Source organism: Hemibagrus wyckioides, linkage group LG05 (genome assembly GCF_019097595.1).
Source record: "Hemibagrus wyckioides isolate EC202008001 linkage group LG05, SWU_Hwy_1.0, whole genome shotgun sequence".
NCBI lineage: Eukaryota > Metazoa > Chordata > Actinopteri > Siluriformes > Bagridae > Hemibagrus > Hemibagrus wyckioides.
Genome location: NC_080714.1, coordinates 13,710,471 through 13,732,993, shown reverse-complemented (window position 1 = coordinate 13,732,993; position 22,523 = coordinate 13,710,471). Strand labels below are relative to the sequence as shown.

General features: G+C 39.2%; 1 protein-coding gene across 3 annotated transcripts in view; it reads left to right on the top strand.

The window, feature by feature from the left end:
- Positions 1 to 22,523, top strand: part of cux2b (cut-like homeobox 2b) — a 107,440-nt gene that overhangs the window by 10,561 nt on the left and 74,356 nt on the right. The gene's annotated exons all lie outside the window — the stretch shown is intronic.

Genomic DNA, 22,523 nt, shown 5'->3' with positions numbered 1-22,523 from the left:
TGTCTGGCAAGCTGATGAATGAAATGAGACATCTGAACTACAAGTGTAATATTGTATTGTGTTGTCTAATCAGAAAAGAGCAAGATCACACTTTATGGCAATAAATGCAATGGCTTCGTTCATTTTTGGGCCATTCATTCATCTGTAGTAACCGCTTTATCCTGGTCAGGGTCATAGTAGATCTGGTAGCACTGTGCACAAAGCAGGAGAATTCATCCTGAATGGGATGCCAGTCCATCTGAGGGCACAACACATATACACATTCACAAACATATACACATTCACAAACCTATTCACAAACTTAATCACACCTAATCGGGAGCCAAATCTGCAACAAAAACTGTTATTGTAAAAAGATGAGTTATGGTCTCTAGCTGTAAAGCAACAAGCTGGACTATGTAGCTGTGCAGTCAGGACTACATGATGATACATGAGATGAGTATGCAACAGATGAAACTGGCTTTTTTCCTGGACACATACAATATTTGGACTGTATTCTGAACAAGGAAATGCAAACTGCTTGAGGTCCCAATTTGTGGAAGAGCATGCTTGTGATTTTTGCTCATTTTGAGTGAGAAACATAAAAAATAGAATATAAAAAAACAGCATATATGAAAACTGAAATTCTAATTAAACCTCAATTAAAAGAGGTGTCTGATTATTACTCCTGTCCTTACAAGTAATCAGTACAGTCATTTTTTGCCCACAAGTCATTTGATGGTCTCCTAATACCTTCAGTGTTTCGAGCTTCTCTGTTTGCAGCTTTTCTTCCCCTTGAGCTTGGGTTGAAGGTTTTGGCCTAGGATCACCAAGGTGATGGGTCTCATGACAATAAATCTGTTGCCATCAGCTAACCGTTTCCTCCTCCCTCTTACCCCCATTTTTCCAGGAAGAATGCCATGATTACTAAACGCACTGGGGTGGTAGCAGTGGCCCTGGTGGAGCAGTAATTGTCTGTGTAATGATAATGGGTTGAGTGTTGAGTGCTGGATGAAGAGGCTCTAATCACAGGCTGTCGTGTGGGCGAAGCTTTTGACTCTTTGGTTTTTAACATATTAAAGGCAACCCTGCAAGTAGTAATTTATTCTGTGCTTAAATATGAACCTTGGACTGTGTCGAGACTCAGAGAGGTGAGTGAGAGGGCTAGATTGGGCCTGTGAATGGAGGTCATGTGAGTGGAGTGTGGACTGGTATTGGTCCTGACACAAAACTGTGTTAAATTTAGTTCCTCTGTACTCACATTATGCACTTAAAGGTGTTAAGCTTGAAGATAAGTATTTATGTTTTAAATTTTCTTAGAAGATTAAAACCTTTCTTGACCACACCAGATTCTTGAACTTGCAATCAGTGACTGCTGTATGCCATTTTCCTTCACTTCTGTGAAGAATTACTTTTGATGTCAACCACCAAAATAAATTTAAAAAATGAAAAATGATTACAAAAAATAAATAAAAGTCATATTTGTTTATCTTGTGTATAGCACGAACATTCATCCAGTCAGGAGGCCTTTACAAACTTTAACTAAAAATATATTATTCCTGAACATTGGCTAGAAAAAAATATTGTTATGGCATGTAAGGTACTAAGTGTATCTGACCATGGTCAATAGCCCCAACATTTATGTTTCATCCTTAGCTGGCTGTCCAGAGGGCAAGAGGAGAATCCGTCTAGACATGTGACATCATTAACCTGCTGTGACCCTGTCTACACTGCTGATGAATTCGGTCTCACATCTCCTCAGTCCACTAGCCTGGTGTGAATGATCAGCTCTGCCTTCTCTGCTCCTCCACCACCACCTACCCCAACCACAAATGCTCTTCCCCCACTCCCCCACTCTTTAGGGTCACCTGACTCCCAGGGCCTGGATGGTCCAGTACGGTTAGTGGCCCCTGCCTCCTTCATGCATAAACCAACAACAGGGTAGCTGTAGCTTTCTCCCAGACTGCTGAATAATTCAGGGTGTCTGGGCCTGCGTCTGGCCCTGGGCCATGAGGCGGCACACTCATGTATGTTTGCGTGACTCTGTGTGTGTGTGTGTGCAGGCTTTGCAAGGATGCACACAGAAGGGTAGGGGTTAATAACAGGTCTGCTCCCCCCTGTGTCAGCAGCTGCGCCCTCCACATATGAAAGAATCCTGTTCTGTTGATTAGATTTTTTCAAAAGGAATCAATTTTTAATCAGCAGAGCATCTGACTACGGTCAATAAGCACGTCGTAGACAAGACAGTTTCTGGACATGAGTCTTTATTTACAGGACTGTTTGTCTTTCTACTGTATGCAGAGTTCCAGACAGGAAATGGCCATGGTATTCCTCAGCTTTAGTGCTGAGGACACAACATTGCTTTCTAGAAAGTACAAAATTAAGCCTGGAAGAAATTACTGTTCAATGAATGTTTGTGTTTGGGTGTTCTGTCTTTATTGGACATGGGTACCAGAGAATTTCAAATATATAGGCTTATGGTTCCCTTGTGTTTTGTTAGTATTTGCATTATTATATTTTCTGTATATTATATATTTAGCTATGTATATGTTGTATGTTCATAGCCATGTGGAGCTAGTGAGCAGGCATTTTAATGCTGCCATCAAATTTTCACTGGACCAGTGGGATGCTGTAACTTTAAATAATGAGAGAGTCATAAACTGGTTCCCCCTCTCCATCACCAGTACTATAGATCCTGTGTTAGTTATGGCTTTAGTGTGTAAACATACCTATTCATATTGGAATGATTTGAACATGTGTGCCTCAGTACTGCTGATGCTGAAGACCTTGAGGTGACTACAGTAATTGTGTGAAAATGGTCTCTTTGCATATGTACAGTACTGTCATCTATAACTTTTACCTCATTCACTTTTAATTAAGCAAGAAACATCACCATGATACCTTGGAATAAAACTTGATGGGGCATTCTTTTACAGAAAACTGATCATTGACAAGGCGGGGTGAGAGCACCCTGAAGAATTGCACATCCTTAAGTGTTTTTCCTTCTTATAATTATAGATGCCAATTGACATTTTTGTTCATTTAAGGTTTACACACACAGTTTATTCATTTGTTTATTCGTCTTCAGTTACCACTTTATCCTGGTGAGGGTTGTGGCGGAGCTCTGGCTTTCTCTCTTTCTTTACCTCTAACTCTCTTTTCCTTTGACCCACTTGCTGAAAACTTGAGAATGTATCTCATACATGTTGTATTAGAAGGACAATTGACCATCACAGGTAGTTTGTGTCTATGCATCATGCAGTTGGTTGTGGTGTCTCTCTCCTTTCTTTCTCCTTGCTCAATTTTGTCTGTAAATAAATAAACCCCTACTTGCTTCTTTCTCAGAACTTTGTCATTTTGTTAAAGTGCCCTACTTTTAACAAAGTGCTGCAATAAATCAGAACACCACTTTCCCCATGCATGCAGAAATAATAAATATGTACAGTGTGCTACACACTTATTTCAAAGTTGTTTGAAACCCACTTTGGGCAATTAACCAGGATTGTCAGTGACATTAGGCAGAAAAGCTATTTAAGTCATTTTGTAGAGAAAATACAACAGCAATAAAAATAAAGCTACTTGCATTGGGCTGTGTTGATTGACAATCAACTGGGAGGGTTATAAATCATAGCGAGTGAATTTCTCACGTTCACCTCTTTGTAGGTTTAAAAATAGCAGAACCTATGAAGTAAAATGGGTTTCATTCTTTCAACGCAGTGACCATAATGACAATGCAGTGCAGGTTTGTGGAGAGGGTGCCCCCCTCTGGTTTTTCAAGTTGCTTATACGGGTATGCTTACTCAAGTTCTTTTGTTTTTCAGTAAGACAAACCTTCATAGTGACACTGTCTGTGTGTTCTTCAGCCTTACACCCACAGCGAAGTGCTTAGTGTGGATCTAATGCCACATCTTTCCACCAAATTCTGTTTTTTTTTTATTATTTTTTTTATTAACATAATTTGAATGCAACAAAATGCCTCACATGTACTACACATACACTGTTTTATTCAGCACAGAATTAAAAACAGAGTCTTCCCCAGAACTCTTAAACATAGTTAATCGCAGGAGTATTGGCTTGGGTCTCTCTTTGATATGCTCGGGAGTACTTCAGGGAGTCATTTCGGACCAGTGCAAACAAAACATTCACAATTATTAGCTTGTATTAGGAGTAATAGCCATGTGGACGGAGTTCACTTTGAGAACATGGAAGCTGTTTGTGGCACTACTGCCAGGGGCCTGTGGCCTACAGCAGGGAGATAACCTCAGGCTGTCTCATGCTTCAGGGCCAAAACAACTCCTCTTCTGATTGACTCCCAGTTCCTTAGGATTGCATCATGTAATAAAGTTAGGGAAAGTAGAAAAAGGACTGCGAGTGGTTCATTATGCTTAATGCATGGGCAAATTACATTGCAACAGCACATGAGTCACAGAAACACATAAAACTGTAAGAATATTACATCTTCATTTTTACTTCCTATAAGGTAATAAAGAGATGCAAATGCTAGGAAATTTGCATGTAAAGGATGCAGTGTGGCCTATTTATGAGTGGCTGATAAAAACTATCCATAAACCAAACTCATTCCTCAATATATTGGTTCATTACTATTGTTCATTACTATTGTTACTATTACTATTACTACTGCAAAAGTTTGTAATGTCAAAATGAACACGATAATAATTACTGACATATTGATATGTTTAGTATCGCTGTGTATGCTTTTCTAGACAGATTTTTGAATTTTTCTTCACTACATGGTATGTGTCCACTTCACATAAATACGGACAAAAAAGGACCTTTTAATCCAAATTAGTGAAATACTTTAGTAATTAGATGTTTGTAACAGGAATAAATTCAGTATTCTAAACTGTTTTGGAGATTGCTGTTCTTAAGGTAGCAGTTACTGTTATGTTAATGAAATGTTAGTTATTTATAAAAATCGCATGCTTTTGTGATATAAAAAATAAAGCAATAATAAATCATGTCAGATTTTTTTCCATCTATAATGTGATATCTACCAACAAAATTCCAGTGAAAAACAAATGTTTTAGATAAAACAAAATAGTTACAATAAACTGGTTGCATTAATGTGCACACCTTTTTGTAATTGTGCTTAGAATTAACCAATCACATTCAAGCTCCTGCCCAAAAGTAATTATCACACACCCGCCATCAATTAAGTGATTCTGATTAACCCCAAATAAAGATCATGTGTTTCTGTAGGATTCTCTTTACAAGCCTTGGTCTGCAAAGAGCTTACAAAGCATGTACTCGATCCAATTGTTGAGAGGTATCCATCAGCAGAAGGGTGCAAAAGAATTTCCAAAACATTAGATGTACCACAGACGACCTGTGAAGACCATAAACAAGTGGAGAAAATGGGGCACCAGTGACATTATCAGGAACAGGACATCCCTTCAAATTTAACAAAAGCACGAGAGACAAAAGCACCAAGAGTCCTACAGCAACATTAAAGGAGCTACAGGAATATCTGGCAAGTCCTGGTTATTCCCTGCATGTGACAACAATGCCTTGTGTTCTTCATGTGTCTCAGATAAAAAAAAAAAAACAAGCTTGCATAAATTTGGCCAAAATATACATTGTCACCCCAAACCATGTGGCAAAATGTGTTATTGTCTGGAAAGTCCAAGGTAGTACTTTTTGTGTATAATTTTAAAAGATATGTTTGGCACAAAAACAAAACAGCTTATCACCCAAAGAAAACCATACCATACGTCCCAACATCTTCAGATGGAACTGGGATCTAGTCAAGATAGAATGAGTCATGGATAGCCAAATACCACAAAACAAACAGGCCAGTGTTACACATGTGAAGTTGAGGAGTGATTGCACATTTGAATAAGTCTGCTGTGTGTATTTTATTTAGATGTACTAGAAGCTTCCAGAGGGATGTAGTATGCACTTGCTTTTTTTTCTTGCTTTTTTTTTTTTTTTTTTTAAATCATAAGCCTTTTAGCTGTGTTTCAATAGACATGGAGCCTAGTGAGAGTACATCCAGAGAGGAAGTGCTGTGATCCGGGCTTGGCGTCATGCCACTGACAACGTCTTATTTACTGTCCAGATGGATGACTCATTTTATACACCTTATCGTAAAGCATTTGGATTTATAGTAGGTAATGGGACAGGGGGGAATACCCCAGGAGAGGCTCTAATTGAAGCCTGTTCCTCCTGTGGACAGCAGGGTTAACTCTCCTAGAGAATCTACATTCAGATAATAAAGATTGCTGAAGAAGAGTGAATATTACTGTTTGACTTTCACCTGAAAGATGAGAAACAGTCAAATAAAAGCATAGGTCAGTAAAAGGGTTGTGTGTTAATGGGTAGCTGTTTGGTGGTAAAGAACACGTTATGGCTGAGACATGGTCATCCAGGCAGCAATAACAGCACCTTAGCTACATGTACTCTGTGTGGGAGATTAACATTAGACTCAGACCATAAGAGGACAAAGGAGCTTTTTCAGTGTAGGATGTTGTGGTGACTCTACATTAGAACTTAAAACTTATCACTTGAAAACAGGCGGGATGTTGGCAAATCTGTTCTGTTCATTTCCTTTACTGTCCTGTTATGACAGAATTTGTTTGCAATTATTATAACTAATCGAAATATGAAAATGTCCTAGTGATAGAAGTGGTTTTACTATTCTGATGTATACATTTTGAACATATGATTATGGTCTTGAAAAGGTGAAGAACTGGTGGTGGACATTTAACCTCAGCAAGCTGATTTCTACCTTCTAGGCATATAGTTTGTGTTGAGTTTGAGAGGAGGCTTATCGAACTTCCTTCCATCATTATAGAGTGGTACATTGGTATTTGGCATAAATAATCAGCCTTTAATGGAGATCTGCTATTCATTTTTCATTTCCTTGCATAGCCGTTTATATAGGCATATAAACAGCATAGGCAGAGTAGGTAGTAGGCAGCACATCAAACTCAACTGCTGTGCTTTAGCTTTGTAGTTTTTACCATTTTCATATTTTACTACTTCTAAAAAGTTTTGGCTCAATCAGGACCAATATTTATGTTTCCTCATACAGAAAGAAATAAAGAGTAAATTACATAGTGACTTGTAGCTTCTTTGCTTGGTGTGCCAGCCTGAAGGAGACATGAGAGGGAAGGAGGAGAGAAAGATGTGCTTATTGTAATATTGCCTTTTTCTGACAAGTGTACTCCCAAAACTACTGCTGTGTCTGCATGGTGTAAATGGAAAATGAAAATTTCATTGTTATGTGTGTGCTGTTTAATCCAATAATGATCTGATGTAACAAAATGCTCTAATATCTCTCAGCATTCTTAATCAGAGTAAACTTAGCCCTGTCGCTTTTTATTAACCTCTGTTGAAATGGGAGAAGGGCTTCACTAATCTGTAATTGTTGTTTCTGGCAGTCTAAAGCGGGCACAGAACAGACTTGGTGATTGGTGAGAAAGTCGGGCTTTATAATGGCACAAGGACATTGGCACTGTTTGAGCCTGTTGAATCAAATAATGTGTAGTTCCCTTTCTGAGCAATGTTGGTTGATTGACTGGTGCATTGTAGTTCAATGAGATCCCCACCCCCTATTTTTGTACCCAAAGCCTAATGGCCCCCCTGACCAACCCCAACTACCCCCGATCCTCACCGCCCCCTGCCCCACCCTACTGTGTTGCTTCTCATCCCCAAAGGGAATTAGCAATGCAATTAAAACCTAATGACCTTTAAATCAAGGCAAATGCTTTTCAGTGTCTCTGTGCATGTGTTCATGTGTGTGTTTGTATGCAAAAGCAGTGGAGATGGAAGGAGTGGGTTTGCATATTCACCTTCTAAGTAATTGTGTTGCCTCAATTTGAGCTCATGTTGACATCGGGTGGTGGTCTTTGACTTCTCTTTTCCTCATTCACATGTCTGTGGTAGGTTACTGATGATCAGTTTATGTGAATATTTGAATTTGTTTCTAACTTGTGTTTTTTGTCTGAGTGCTTACGCTATGATATGTTCTACAATTTCTCAACCTTGTGTAACATACTCTGTGCAAACTGTGATGTTATTTAAACGTCTTCTCCAGTAGCACTCCAATCCCATAATCATGTTCACACTGTATTATTTGCTTTCTGTAAACTCACTTTCTCTCTTGTTGAATTAATACAGTACCACACACTGAGCTCTTGATTCGTCTCATCTTTCAGGTGGAATTGCATTGAATTGCTGTTGTACAGACAGCTTCTGTACTCCCAATCCTACACTGAGCCCTGTAAACAGGGAAAACATGACTGTTCTCAGATCAGTAGCAGTAGGTCTCTTGCACACAATCCCCCTTGCTCTTAGCTGTGCAGAAGCAGGCACAATTTAAATGACAATTTAAACAGCATTTAGTCCTCTGTGAGAATGCTCTCTCTATGGCAGCTGATCAGAATTGTGTTTATTAAATTAGACAACGTTAAGGGGGATTGGGAGGCTTGGCAAAACTGTCGGATCTCCAACTGCTGAGACAGAGACACTGCCACATGAATGTAAAAGCTGCTGCTGCATGGTTTGACAAGTAGGTTATAGATGTTGAGGTGCTACTTCAGAAGCCTCCAAACCAGGCTTCTTTTCCTAAAATGATTTTTACTAAACTGAAATCTTGTACTTCCTTTCTTCTCCTAGTTTCACTCATAGCTAATTTCTCTGTGTTACACACCATTTTAATAGTTTAAGAATAGTTTATAAAAACACTAGTTTGGAAACAGCTGTCTGTGATATAGTATTTTATGTAAAACGTGTTGTATTTTATTTGTATTGAATCTTTAGCCCCTAATCAGGCTAGCGGTCAAATCCTGGTCCATTCCAGTTATCCTGGTCATCTCCATTTGCTTCATAAATATTGACACCCTTGTTGTTTTGTTATTATTTTTCATAAACCAGGCTGTTCACTTTGCTGTAATATGTCTAGATTCTGTGAGCTTTAAATCAAACCTTGCAATTCTTTTTATTATTATCTATCTCCACTGCCAGCTCTCCTTTTAAGCCCCAACCCCTTTATTAAAGCTCTGTAATCCATTCCACCAGTGAGGACTCAGAAGTCCCAAGCAATTTGGTTCCTTCTCAATACCCCAGAGTTCCCTGTTTCAATAATCCAAAAGGTGAAGTATAATGAACAACTGCAGGTCTGGATGCAAAACAAATACATTCCCAGTATTTAATATAGAGCACAAGAAAAGCTCAATAAAATGTCAGTCTAGTTTCCTGAAGATGTGTGGACATGATTCTTTTCCATGGGAATCTGCAGTAGTACTATCGTGTTAGAGTTGACGCTAATAGGGAATAAGCAGTGGCCATCGGCTATCTTGCTCTCACGTTTGGTCATGCTCTAATTCCTCAGATAAAATCCGGCAGGAGATCTTTGCCATTACAGGAGGCATGTGCTTCTTACATTGTATGACCTGGAAAATCGAGGCAAGAGTGTGCACATCCTTGTGAATGGTGTGTGTGTGTTTTTGGAAGGGATGGACTAAAAGGAAGAGAGTGTCAAAGGCTAATTTCCAGAGCTGCTCCTGGGTTGCCATCTCTCATTGCAGGGTGAGCGGCTTGCATGTTGTCATGGATACTGAAGCATGGCACCCCAGAGAAGGCAAGCAGGGGGACAAATGGCCGCCTTCCTTATAGGATTCCTGTCGGCCAGCCTCTGATAGATGGCCTTGATGGGCCATTTGTCATACTGTAATTGTTCCAGCAAACACGGAATACCCACTAGTATAAACAGTGGTGTGCAGCGTCGCTAATAAAGTGGAGTACCAGTGGAAGGAAACTGTGATACACTGCTGCCCTTGGTTAAAGAGACAATGCCTCTTTTGTTCTAGCCCTTGTGCTGATTGGACCACAGGAGGGGTGTAAAAGAAAACATGAAGTGAGAGAAAAAGGCAATCATATAGAATACTGCTATTACTCATCAGTATTGACAATGTCAAGTGAGGAACCAACAGTGATGGTCTTTGGAACAGCAGTAGCAGTTTTGGGAGTGATTTATTTTGTTTCTTCATCAGTTTGCCAGCAAAATATCCTAGAAGAGTCCTGTCAAAAAGAAACAGGGAAACGACCTAAACTCTTGTGTGTGCTTCAATTTTACTATACTATATTTCTCTCTGGTAGCACTTTGCATAAAATACAAATTATACTTGCTACACAGTTACCGTTTATTTGCACTTGCATTAGCATTAGTTGCATGTCCTCTGAGGTGTTATTGAGAGTAATTTAAACAAACACACTCTCGGGTGCATGCTCAAGCTTTGCCAAGGCTTGACTTTGTTCTCCTTATCTGAATATCTTGATCTTGATAGGGAAATCCCATAAATTTATACATGTGAACATTGTTTCATTTAGGCCACAAAAACGAATAAGGTATAATTGGATGCCAAAACCTTTACCATGTGGACAAAGTAGCACATGATCTACTCTTCAGAAAATAACTCATTCAAAAAAAAAGTTTCATTTTCCAAGTGAGAACTACAGGAAATGAAGTTGCAAAATGTCATTTAAACATTAAATATGCATTTCATATTGATTTTGTGTATATTATATTATAATCATTTAAATGCCTGTTTAAGTAATTCATATCATTTGTCATAGTAAAAAAAAACACATAAATCATAGTGATATGTATTTTGTGTTTTGAGGAAAGTGTTTTTAATCAGATTACAGACAGGACATGGATGTTTTGACCTTTGAATTTAACCTTTACATTAGTCCTGTCTGATATCAAATTTTCTACAGTTCTCTGTATACAATCAGCTATAATATTTTTCCTATTTAAGTCTTTATGTATTCTTATCAGACTATATCATACTGATAACAATCCCATTTATATATTACACCTGTGCCTTTTAAACGTGTATAAATTAGTTGTAATCGCTAGTGCAAATGTACCGTCTCTTCTTTGATAGAGCCTTTATACACTCTTCTCGTTTGTGCCCTTGTATCTCAATTATTTCTCTCTTCCTGTATGCTGAGAAAGTTGAAATAATGGAGAGGGTGTTTGTGTGTGAGTGTGTGTCTGCGCACCTTGTGTCCCATGACTCTTATTTTCTGGAAAAATGTTTGTGTGATGAACTGGCCACGGCTGTAGTGCAGCCTCTCACATCTGTCCTGACATACTGCGGCCCTGGAACACTTTACAGTGACCCTTCCTCTCACCTTCTCTCTGATGGACAGTTTAAAGCATCATTAAGTGTAATTACTATTTCACCAGAGGAGTCAAGAGAAACCCGCATTGGAAGAAATTATTCTAAATTGCTTAGTCGCACATCCTACCCCCAAAACATTTAAATTTGACCCTTTTTGACTTATAGCACTTCAGTTACACACAAGGTGTTCTTGTTTGCTATCTAATGTCTGTAGTTGTTGCATATGGTTTGATTGATTATACTGGAGATATACACAGAGTGGCCACTTTATCAGACACAACTATATATAGGTTGCATTTATACCACAGTGCTATTAAGTTCTCGAATCAGAGGTTGTGGATTAATTGTCTATAACAGCACTGCTCTGAGAGCAGTTTGGGCTGAACCATAAGCGATAGGTTTATATTAATACACTCATTCTAATACATTTTCATTTCTACAGTAACTCATTCAGAGGGGCTTGTGTTGGTGTATGAGACACATAATCTATAGCTAATAATAATTAGATTTATTAAAAAACACACTTTCCTTTAACAAAGGTGGACAAATATGAACATGTAGAATCATTGTGGTAGGACCTGAATTAAGTTTAATGTTAAGAAGACATTTTTGTATAGAATCTTGTTCTTTACCACAGGAGAGTTTTCAGTACAGAGTAGGTTACAATTTCTGCTTTCATGATAGCAAGCTGCAGTCACTGCTTTAGTACCTTCAACAGAGATAAAGAAGAAAAGCTGATGAGGGAGGGACTGTTTATAGCTTCTATAAAGTAAGTGATAACATTAACTGTAAACAGTTAAACAGCATGCTGTGTTCATTAATAAATTAAAAAATGTTATCATTAGGTTAACTTTGGGATGTGCTGTTATATGAAAATAAGCCATTTCTGCTTTATGTTGGTTGCATCACATCTATTCTGTATGGATTATTTTGTATTACTCCTTATAAAATTACTGACTTTAGCTCATATGTTTCTGTACACATTTTGTCCATACTTCCATTGATAAGAAATATTTTAGGACTATTCCTGATCATGTATCACAGTTGGATTCTCAACACATGGGCAGAGAATGGGCAGCACAATGAGAGTTACTGAGAGTTGTTGCTGCTCTTTCTGTATAACTGCACTGCACTGCAAGTTGTTTGTCTGGTTCCACAATTTCTCTTCTTCTGTAGCTAACTACTTATAAATTTGCCAATCCATATGGCACATGAGTGCTGTGAGAAATTTTGAATGAGCATGGTAGGTAGGCAGTTTATAAAAAGCGTGTTCACGTGTTCACCTATTCTGAGCTTGATTGCCCAACCTCAACATCGCTTGCAAATTTGTTAATCCTTGGTGGTTCCTAATTTGGTACATGAGACCTCCCCCTTAGGATTCCCTAAAAATGTTACTGCATTATCCACAAGGGTTTCAGTTCACAGTTATTAATATGCTGATTTTGAGACTCGTTTTGCACCTGCTTTTACCTTCAGATAACTTGCTCTTGCACCATTTTTTCACATGTGCTTGCAGTAGATGATCTGCTACTCTCTTCACTAGATGAGAGCAACACATCCACAAAGGATGATGAACAATCAGCCATATTTCCAAAGTCTACAAGGCACAATTCATGCATTACTAATGGCATTATGCTGCAGTTAAGGCAAGTCTTTAAGTAACTCCTGTTAGAAAAGTTGAGGTCCCAAACTATTTTGCCAATTTCTCTGTCCTGCTCTAAAAGCTTTTATTTATATATCCAACATTTGGGTGAACAACCCCAAAAGGACGTGCATTTTGTTTTTTTGTTTCGTGCATTTTGAATTTTGTTTTAAATTCGATATTTATAATATAGGACTACTATGTCATTTAAAACTTTCATTATAAGGCACAGAATACATTTCAATGATCTCCTCATCGTGGCACCTGTTAGTGGGTGGGATATATTAGGCAGCAAGTGAACATTTTGTCTTCAAAGTTGATGTGTTAGAAGCAGGAAAAATGGGCAAGCGTAAGGATTTGAGTGAGTTTGATAAGGGCCAAATTGTGATGGCTAGACAACCGGATCAGAGCATCTCCAAAACTGCAGCTCTTGTGGGGTGTTCCCGGTCTGCAGTGATCAGTATCTATCAAAAGTGGTCCATGGAAGGAACAGTGGTGAACTGGCGACAGGGTCATGGGTGGCCAAGACTCACTGATGTACGTGGGGAGTGAAGACTGGCCTGTGTGATCCGATCCAACAGACGAGCTGCTGTTGCTGAAATTGCTGAAGAGAAGAAGTTAATACTGGTTCTGATAGAAAGGTGCCCGAATGCATTGTAGTTTGTTCCGTACAGGGCTGCATAGCTGCAGACCAGTCAGGATGCCCATGCTGACCCCAGTACATTTCCAAAAGCACCAGCAATAAGCACGTGAGCATCAGAACTGGACCACAGAGCAATGGATGAAAGTGGCCTGGTCTGATGAATCACATTTTCTTTTACATCACATGGATGGCCGGGTGCGTGTACGTCGCTTACCTGGGGAACACATGGCAACAGGATGCACTATGGGAAGAAAGCAAGCTGACAGAGGCAGTGCCATTCTTTAGGAAATGCTCTGCTGGGAAACCTTTGGGTCCTGCCATCCATGTGGATGTTACTTTGACATGTATGGTGTATATATTTTTGTTTTTTCCCCAAGATTAGATAATCATCAAGAAATGTGATTATTTCTATGAAGGCAGATGTATTTCTTGTGCATGTCAACATCAAGCCAAGAAGAAAGGACATCACCATGACCCCCAAGAAGCAGTTGTTGCCTCTTATCTAGGCTATCTCCAAATTCAGTTCAATATCTAAGGTATAAAGAAACACCTAGGAGCAACATTGTGCGACCTGCAGGTTTCATTAAGTAAATTCTGTACAGCACAGTCAAAAAAGAGTGTTATAAGTATCATAGAAGGGTGGTTAGGAACCTCAGGCCCTTTGAGATGCTATTGGGGGATCGTGTAGTTGTGCATAAACAAATGTTAATGGGAATTGTTGTGTTATAGGAAAATTCAATATGGGGTGGCGTGATACAACATGATGCGATGCAGAGGGGTCTGGTTTCTCCTTGATATCCCTAGCAACATGATCACCATTGTTCTCACACTTGCTGCATATTTTGCATACATCCAGAAGATTTAGAAGTGACATTCATTGGATTTCATGTCAGAGCTAAAACATTCCTTTCCACCAAGTTGAACTAAAAAAATGTATCACGCAAAAAGATCTTAAACACACTGATAATCTCTGACACATATGGAATCCAGCATTAATATTTGTAATATTCATTTGTAAAATAAATGAAGGAAACAAAAGAGAGATTGAGAGTTTTGCATTTGTAAATGAGGTGACCCCACATGGGATTGTGAGACCTATTTTGGGAACCTCTGTTACAAGTGGACATCAGCATGCACAACACAGCATGTGCTACCATGTTATTGTCATTGCTTTGCTGAAGATGTTTTACCATCAAATAACATCTGTGCAGTTAGGTAATAAAATGTGGGGGCCCCTTTTCGGTAATATGTTTAATAATATGTTTACCTGATAAAATGGATTACTGACTGTTCTCAGGTTATTTTAAGTGGTTGGCCCAAACAATGCAGACCATTATTATAGTGATAAGCTAAAATATATAAGATAGATACCTAATAATCTAAATAGAGTACCAAAGTGCTGGTATGTGCAGCTCTTTGTGTAGTATAATACTGTGCCTTCAGGCTTGTAACTTCAAGAGGTCTTTTGCCAAGGTTGTACTGGAAGAATGGTACCCTGACCTCAACCAAACTGAACACCTTTGGGATGAACTGGAACGCTGACTGCAAACCCAGGCCTCCTTGTCTGACGTCACTTGTGCCTGACTTCATGAATGTTCTTGTGGCTAAATGGGTAAATCCCCACAGCCATGCTCCAAAATCTGGCGGAAAGCCTTTCCAGAAGAGTGGAGGTTTGCTTCATACAAGCAAAAGGGGACTAAAAATAGAATGAAATGTTCAAAATGCACATATGGGTGGTGCTGATTTTTTTTTCCGTTTGTATATCATCTGCCTTAAAGTGGACTGGTGGAGGCCAAACTCTTTTAGAATGGCTTTGTAATGTTTCCAAGCCTGCTGAGCATTGCTAACTCCGGAAGGCATGGCACACTTTCATAAACCTGTGTGGGGAAGACAAAAATTTGATAGTAAATACTCAATAATGTTCGTGAAGCATGGGAGGGCCTTCTGAATTCACACTTGATGACCATCCCCTTGATTGAAACACCTGATTTCCCTTTAAATTAATTATCCCTTTAAATTAACTTGTAGTCCAAGAGGTTCAGATCACTTATATATAAGGTATTTAAGGATGTGTAAGTTTGTTGAATAAGTAAATATGAAAACTAAAATGTTTTTGTCTAATTTGTTTAGCTGACATGGATGAAGAGTTTATCACATTTCAGGTCAAATTTATGCAGAAATACATAAAGCACTGAAGAGTCAAAAGTTATATATAAATAAATTAAATTGTGCTGCATACTATTCAGCTTTTTTGAGTTAACTATAAAAATACAAAATACAAGATTGCAATACTATTTTTATTGAAATATCTTTTTGCCAGTAGAAGTGTTTTAATACAATTAGAGTATATAGTATGTGGCACAACTTTTTGTGTATTGTTACATATATTTTGCACAAAAAATGGCATGGGTTTATGAAACAGTTCAAAGTTAGTTAATCCTGAATCATACAAATGCTACTTGGTTCAGCTGTGTAATTTACTCGGAGTAGAAACCACAAGAAAACCCCCATTTCCTCCCGTTGGGAAATGGTCGATGCCATCATCTCAGCAGGCAACCGAGGCTGCAGACCAGCTTCTCCTTGACTCCACATCAATGGCAGTATTTATTATAAAACATTCCCATTGCACTTCTCTCTCTTATTCTTCTTTCCCCCATTTGGGTGATTATTATACTCTGGATGAGAACAAACAGTATCTCTACTTAATAATTCACATCACTTTCATCTGATATTCAGTTACCATGGGCAATTTAGTAGTTGAATAATTTTGTGAAAAATTCATTTATTATGGCTGCGTGTTATGAGGCGGTGGTGATGGCAGCCAAGAGTGTTAGTGGAGGGGTTTAAATTGCGTCTGTGGAGGGGATCCAGGGGAAGGTAATGTGTTCTAATGTTCTCAGCCATATGCATTGTTTTCAGGGCTCATCAGTTTTACATTGATTCCCACTGAAGTGTTTAATTGCATCATGAATATGATCTAATTCTGTCCTTTTCGCTGAAACCGGTGCACTCGCTGAAAATGATGTACTGCCATGACAGCGCCATATCGGGACATATTTTATATGGAATGTAAATTATAGTGTTAAATTAGCCTGGAAAGATAACTAGCTGGCACAGGGAATGGACCCAACAGTTTAATTTAGTGTCAAAAGGCCGTGAAGGGATAAATCTCTCCTCTCTCTCACGCTCTGCCATCATGTCTGGGATTTTACTAGAATAGTTTGATTTTCTTTTTATTACCTAGAGTTTCTCTCTGTGTCACACTTTCTTGTGGGATTTAAGTCCCCGGACACAGAAGAAACAAGTGCAGCATCCTTTTCCATCTGACTTAGAGATGTGCATAGTATAAATAGTTTGCACAACCTTTTCTTTCCTTTATTGACACTGACTTGTTTTTAAAGACAGATTCTCTTAAATAGCCCATATATTCAGATTTTTTTTACTAGCATTACAGTACATTTTTGATAAGCGAGGTCTCTTTTACTCTCATACTAATACTAAGTTAAGTGGGTAGGAGAGATACATTTCCTTATTACACCTATTTTCTATTCTGTACTTTGCTTTCGTCCCAGTGTAAGTGTGAGAGCAGGTAAAATGAGCACTGCTTTGAGGTAGTTCCTTCAAGCTGGTTTATTCACTGGGAAGATGAAAGGCACTGAGTGTGCAGGCCACTCTTTTTATTTTGCTTCAGGATGAAGCAGCATGTTCTCCTGACTGGCTGCCAGGAGTTAAATATTCTTTTGCCAGCTGGTCCTGTAAGTAGCCACTGCCTGGCTCTTGTGCCTTCTTTTTATCTTCCTTACCTCCTTCACTGTAATAATGACCTGCATATTTTGGGCCAGTCACTGAATATAATGTGTCAGCAGTCAGTCATAAGGGTTCCCAGAATTTGTAAAGAACCTCTGAGGCCATGTTTTTGTAACAAATTTTTTGTTTTACATTTTATTAAAGTTTTTATCCACACTGAAGTGCAGAAATGACACAGAAACTCCTGCACATACACAGCATACACAGATTGTGCACACTATGCGAATCAGTAAGTCGCTTTATTCACGTTCTGCTGTTTACATGTTTGATGTGATGTGTTGAACATGCAGGGTCTGCCACTGAAATGTTTTGATTTAGACATGACATTATCACAATCACATGTCTATCACCTGTTTTCAAAGAAACTACTATATCATACACACATTACACAAAACATTTTAGTCTAGACTAAAGTCCAAAGTGCAGAAAACCTTGTGTGCTTTTAAATCTATCCATATTAGTCTGGGTTTGCCTGGAGTATCAGAATAAGCTCTAGCACCTAAGATTATTGTGAGATTGACTTCACTAGGGTTATAGTGAGGCTGCACAAGTAGAATGAATAGAAGTACCTCAGTGTGTTATCATTGCTTATACTTTTGGTGATTGAATAAGTAAAACTCAATAAAAATTTTAAAATCTACAGTTGGAGCAGGACAGCATTGTGCCTCTGATTAGAAGGCAGCAGAATTAAGTGACATCACATCTTTGATTTCCTTTAGACAATTTAATGAGAAAAATTCATGCTGGGCCTTCTGGAAGTTTAAGATGCTTCACTCAGATGGTACAGGTGACCATTAGCTGACCTTGACAATGTAAACTGTGAATTTAGGATCTAGGTCTAAAAAAAATCTAAAAAAAAAATTAAATGGCCAAATAAAACATTTAGCTGGCCTGTGTTCTTTAATACAGAAAATGTATCAAAGGGAACTAAGGGAGTTCATATGGATTTGCCACTGGTGCTTGTGTGTGCATTCCAGAGGAGACTCCACCTACAGCAGGCTTGATGCTGCTTTACCAGAGCATAAGAGATATAAAGATTAGCCATTTCCTTTGAGCTAGAACATGCCTGTCAAGGAAGGAGTGTGAAGGCTATACACCATGGATCTAATTTCCTTCTTTCTTTCCTTCCTTACTCTTTCCCCCACCATTCACTCCCTGTTCTTTCTCTGGCTCTTCACAGTAGACAGCTGAGACACATTTACATGCCAGTTGGATTAGGCTGATTTTGCAGCCCACAGTGGGCTGAGATGATCTGACAGGTATTTTCATGGGTAACACCTCCTCAGGCATTTGCTCGAGTAGCTTTTGTCTGACCACCACAAACTGCTTTCTCCTCTGCTTCATTACATTGACCAGTCACTTGTCATTACCAGTGAAGTGTACAATCTCACACACACACACACACACACCATGGTCTAATTTCTTCAAAAGACCCATTCCTCCACATATAGAGGAGGAAAATGAGTGCTTCTGTATTCCTCCCTCAACAAGTTCATATCTCTTTAATTTGGGTAATGTGCTGCTGAACAGTGCATGATGTGAGCAGGTTCAGGGTTAGCCCTGTGTGGTTTTGCCCAACTAGGTCACTTCCACATTAAAAAATAAGCACCATAAAAAGTTCCACTTTAAAAAAAAAAAAACCCCGAAGTCTCACACTCCATGTCTGAGCCCTTGGGGGTATCGATTGGGCCGACCCAAATAGATATTGCCACCTACTCCTTTCAGTGGAACGCTCCAGTCCTCCCATTAGAGCTAATGGCTTAATGTCAGGGAATGTTGGGAAAAATAAGGCCTTGCGATACTCGCGAAGACATTTGTGTGGTTTCGGTGAACAATACGATGTAACTGCATGGAAAACTAATAACAGCGGATGCTGCTCGCGTACGTCAGCTGGATTAACTCCAGCTAGTTCTTTCTCTAAAGTATATAAAGGCCTATGTTGCTTTCCACCTCTTTAGAAATATATGTGTAGAGCCTAGAAAATGATTTTGTGCTTAATGGCTAGATACTAAAAGAGGTATAGAGTAGACCTACATCTTGAAAGTATACAGTTAGACATTTTGAATACTAGTTTAATGGAGTGCTGGTTCATGTCTCTGTTTTGTAGGTCAATGTTCACAGGGCTTTCTTTTTTAAGGCCTGTTCCTTTGCTCTCTACTGAGACTGAATCACTTATGTACTTTCTCCTCTTCTTATCCTCTCTATGCTTGGTCACTGATCTGAAGCAGTGTTAACTGAGTGAGGTTGATGAGAAGTGTGTCTAGAGAGGATGCCCAACAGGTAGAAGTGTGTGCAAGGGAGAGAGAGAATGAGACAAGGGTTCATATGAATATTTTCAGTGTTAGTGTGTGCAATAGTTTGTGTGTGCATGTGTGTTATTCTATCTAGTCTCTGGCATTTGTCAGTAAGAGAGAAGAGCATAAGGAGTGGGTGAAAGAGAATGTGCAGATGAGTGAGTGAGAGTGAGAAAAAGAAAGAGAGAGAGAGAAAGAGAGAAGAAGAAAAGGATCCTCAGGAGGTTCCATTGATGTGCTATTATTCGGTTTACTTACTGCGCCTGCCAAATGATATATCAATGAAAATCTGTTCTCTGAATTATGGCCATCTGATGATGGAGAGACTGAGTGCCGTGTCCTGGAACGCCTCTTATTGTGCCCCATTACTTAGCCTCTCTGAGTACCACTAAGTGATTTTTAGAATGCATTGCCACAGGCTCTGTTCTTCCTAATTCACTGTATTTTTTCACCCCTTAAATGGCACTGAACTACATTTGCACTTAAAACATATTCTTTAATATTCTGTTATTTTACATACAAATTGCATCCTGGGCAATGCATTCATCATTGCTCATCCCCTCCACTCTTCTCCTAAATGAAAAATGTATCTTAAATGAATAATGGATCGCACTGTAGAATAATTTTCTTTGAGGCGTGTTTACCGTTTTGGATGCTTTTCTTTGTCTCAGCTAGGAAAATGAGGCCAATATCCTTGTGCATGCCTCACTTTGGATCTTCCTTAAGAGCTGCTCAGTGATCAAGGTATATTGATTCATATCATGGCACTATGATAGGTGAACCCTAGGAGAACATTCCTGCTTTGATTACATAGGACCTCAGTAGATCTGCATGAGAAGGAAAGAACTTGGGCTCCTGAGATGCTTCAGATCAATTAACTTGTGATATGTGTGGAAAGTCTCAGATAACGCTGCTAAAAGCCTCCTGATTTAGTTTGAATTTAATTTCTTTTTTTAGCTTCTGACCCCTAGTTATCGCTCACTGTGGCGCTGTCACTTCAGCTGGAGCAAAAGAGGGCCAAATCCCTAATGTCCTTCATGCACAGCTGAGAGAAGTAGACAGATATGAGCAAGACAAGAGCTCTGTTGGTGGTCAGACTGGGTGGTCATGCACAGACATATTTAAAGTACAACCGTCATCAAGTCGTACTAGAGTTCTTTCCTGTGCTGTCATGGTGCCTTCTCGAATGTGCCCAACATACTGTTGCTATCTCAATTCGGCTTCAGCATTGGACTTTCATCTGTGCGTGTAACGGCTCTAATGATGGATTTAGTTGTCTGGAGGACTGGTAATGATGACGGGGTTTCACACTTCACAGAGCCCCACTTGGGTGCTCTTCCCTGGCTGTGGGATTGACAATGTAAACTCTCTCCCAGTACTCTTCCTGCTCTTTTTACTCTGCCATCCAAAATATTTGGTTGAGCCCAGGAGAGAATCGCATGGCTGGGCTGAATGGAGACAGCTCACTGCTGTCGTTACGCTGCTGGTACACTTTTTTTTTGTTTTCCCTCTGAGATGGCATAGTACAGATGGGAGTCGCTGGACTGCGGCAGCTCGTGTCACGATACGCTGACAATTTTACGGCTGAGCAAAAAGCAGCTCCTACCGTGTTCTTCTGCTCAGAAGCACTGAACAAATTACAACAGTTTACATTGTTGCACTTCATATACACATATGTTGTTTGTCTTATAGTGTGACTGATACAGGCCTAGTTAATTTCATACTTGATAAATGCAGCCGAAATCTAATTAAGTTATCAGGACTCATGATCTCCTGATTGTTCTAAAGGTCACATTGAGTTCATTATGAAGGCTAGTCTAAAGATCACACACTAGATGCTATAGGAATGATTTCATACAGAACATATATAGATATAAGGGGTTCCCCAAAAAGCCAAACAGTTAAACAATGACCGGAAATATTAAGTCTTTCTGCATGTGACTGATTGCCCACATGTGACAGAATGATCCAAGCACCTTTGATCCATGGGAGATGAATGGATTGATTAATATGGAGGATGGAGAGGGAGCTTCGTAATCAGTGTAGAGGCCCTCCTTAGGTCACCCATCTATCATGGTTTCTCTGGCCATGTTGGTTTGCTTTGGTAATGAGTGAGCTGACATTTACACAGAGCTCACTAACAGTCTGACCCACTGATTACCTCTGAATCTTTATTCTAGCAACTATTGATAAAAAAAAAAAAAAAAAAAAAAAAAAAGAATCTACACAGCCTTTTCTATATATGCATTTAACATTAAGGGGACAATAAAAAAAGGAATTGAATATCCTGGAGTAAATATAAATAAATGTATGGTTCAGCACAATGCTGAGTGGACCATGCTTTTTTAGGTTGATTTCTTTTTGCCGCCAGTTTAACAAGTGATTTATGAGAAGAGGGAGGGTGTTGCCACCACTTGCTCACTTTCCTCTGCCTGCTCAGAATATGAGATGGAAGTTAACAGCATGAAACTCCAGTACTGAGGGAAGGGTTTTGGACATGTGTGCAGTGTAGCATCAAATAGATTGCGTTTCCTCCCATGTATTCAGCTAATGTGTGGCGAGCACCCTGATGCAGATGAATGTAAGGAATTTTCTATAAAGTAAAGGCTTTACAGCTCGTCTGAGAGATGACACTGGAAACTGACTGTTTGATACCCCCCCTTTTTACGGTTAGTACAACAGGTATATACACAAGTGCACTCACATTAATTCTCTTTACTCTAGTGTTTCTCTCTTCCAAAGCCACCTTTACTCCAGCCATAGGCAACAGCTGTTGACTAGCAGTGTTTAGATTAGTGTGGACACTCGGGGATACCTTTTTTATTGGCTGTGGAATAGGAGATGGCTGCTCAAATGGTGAAGTGCCTACAAACACACACACACACACACCCTGCTGCATCAGATCCCAGATGGAACATTTTGCAATTTTTTTTTTTTTGTCAGAACCATCTATGCAGCTAGGGAAATATTTGTGTGTATATAAGCTGTGTGAACTACACAAAATA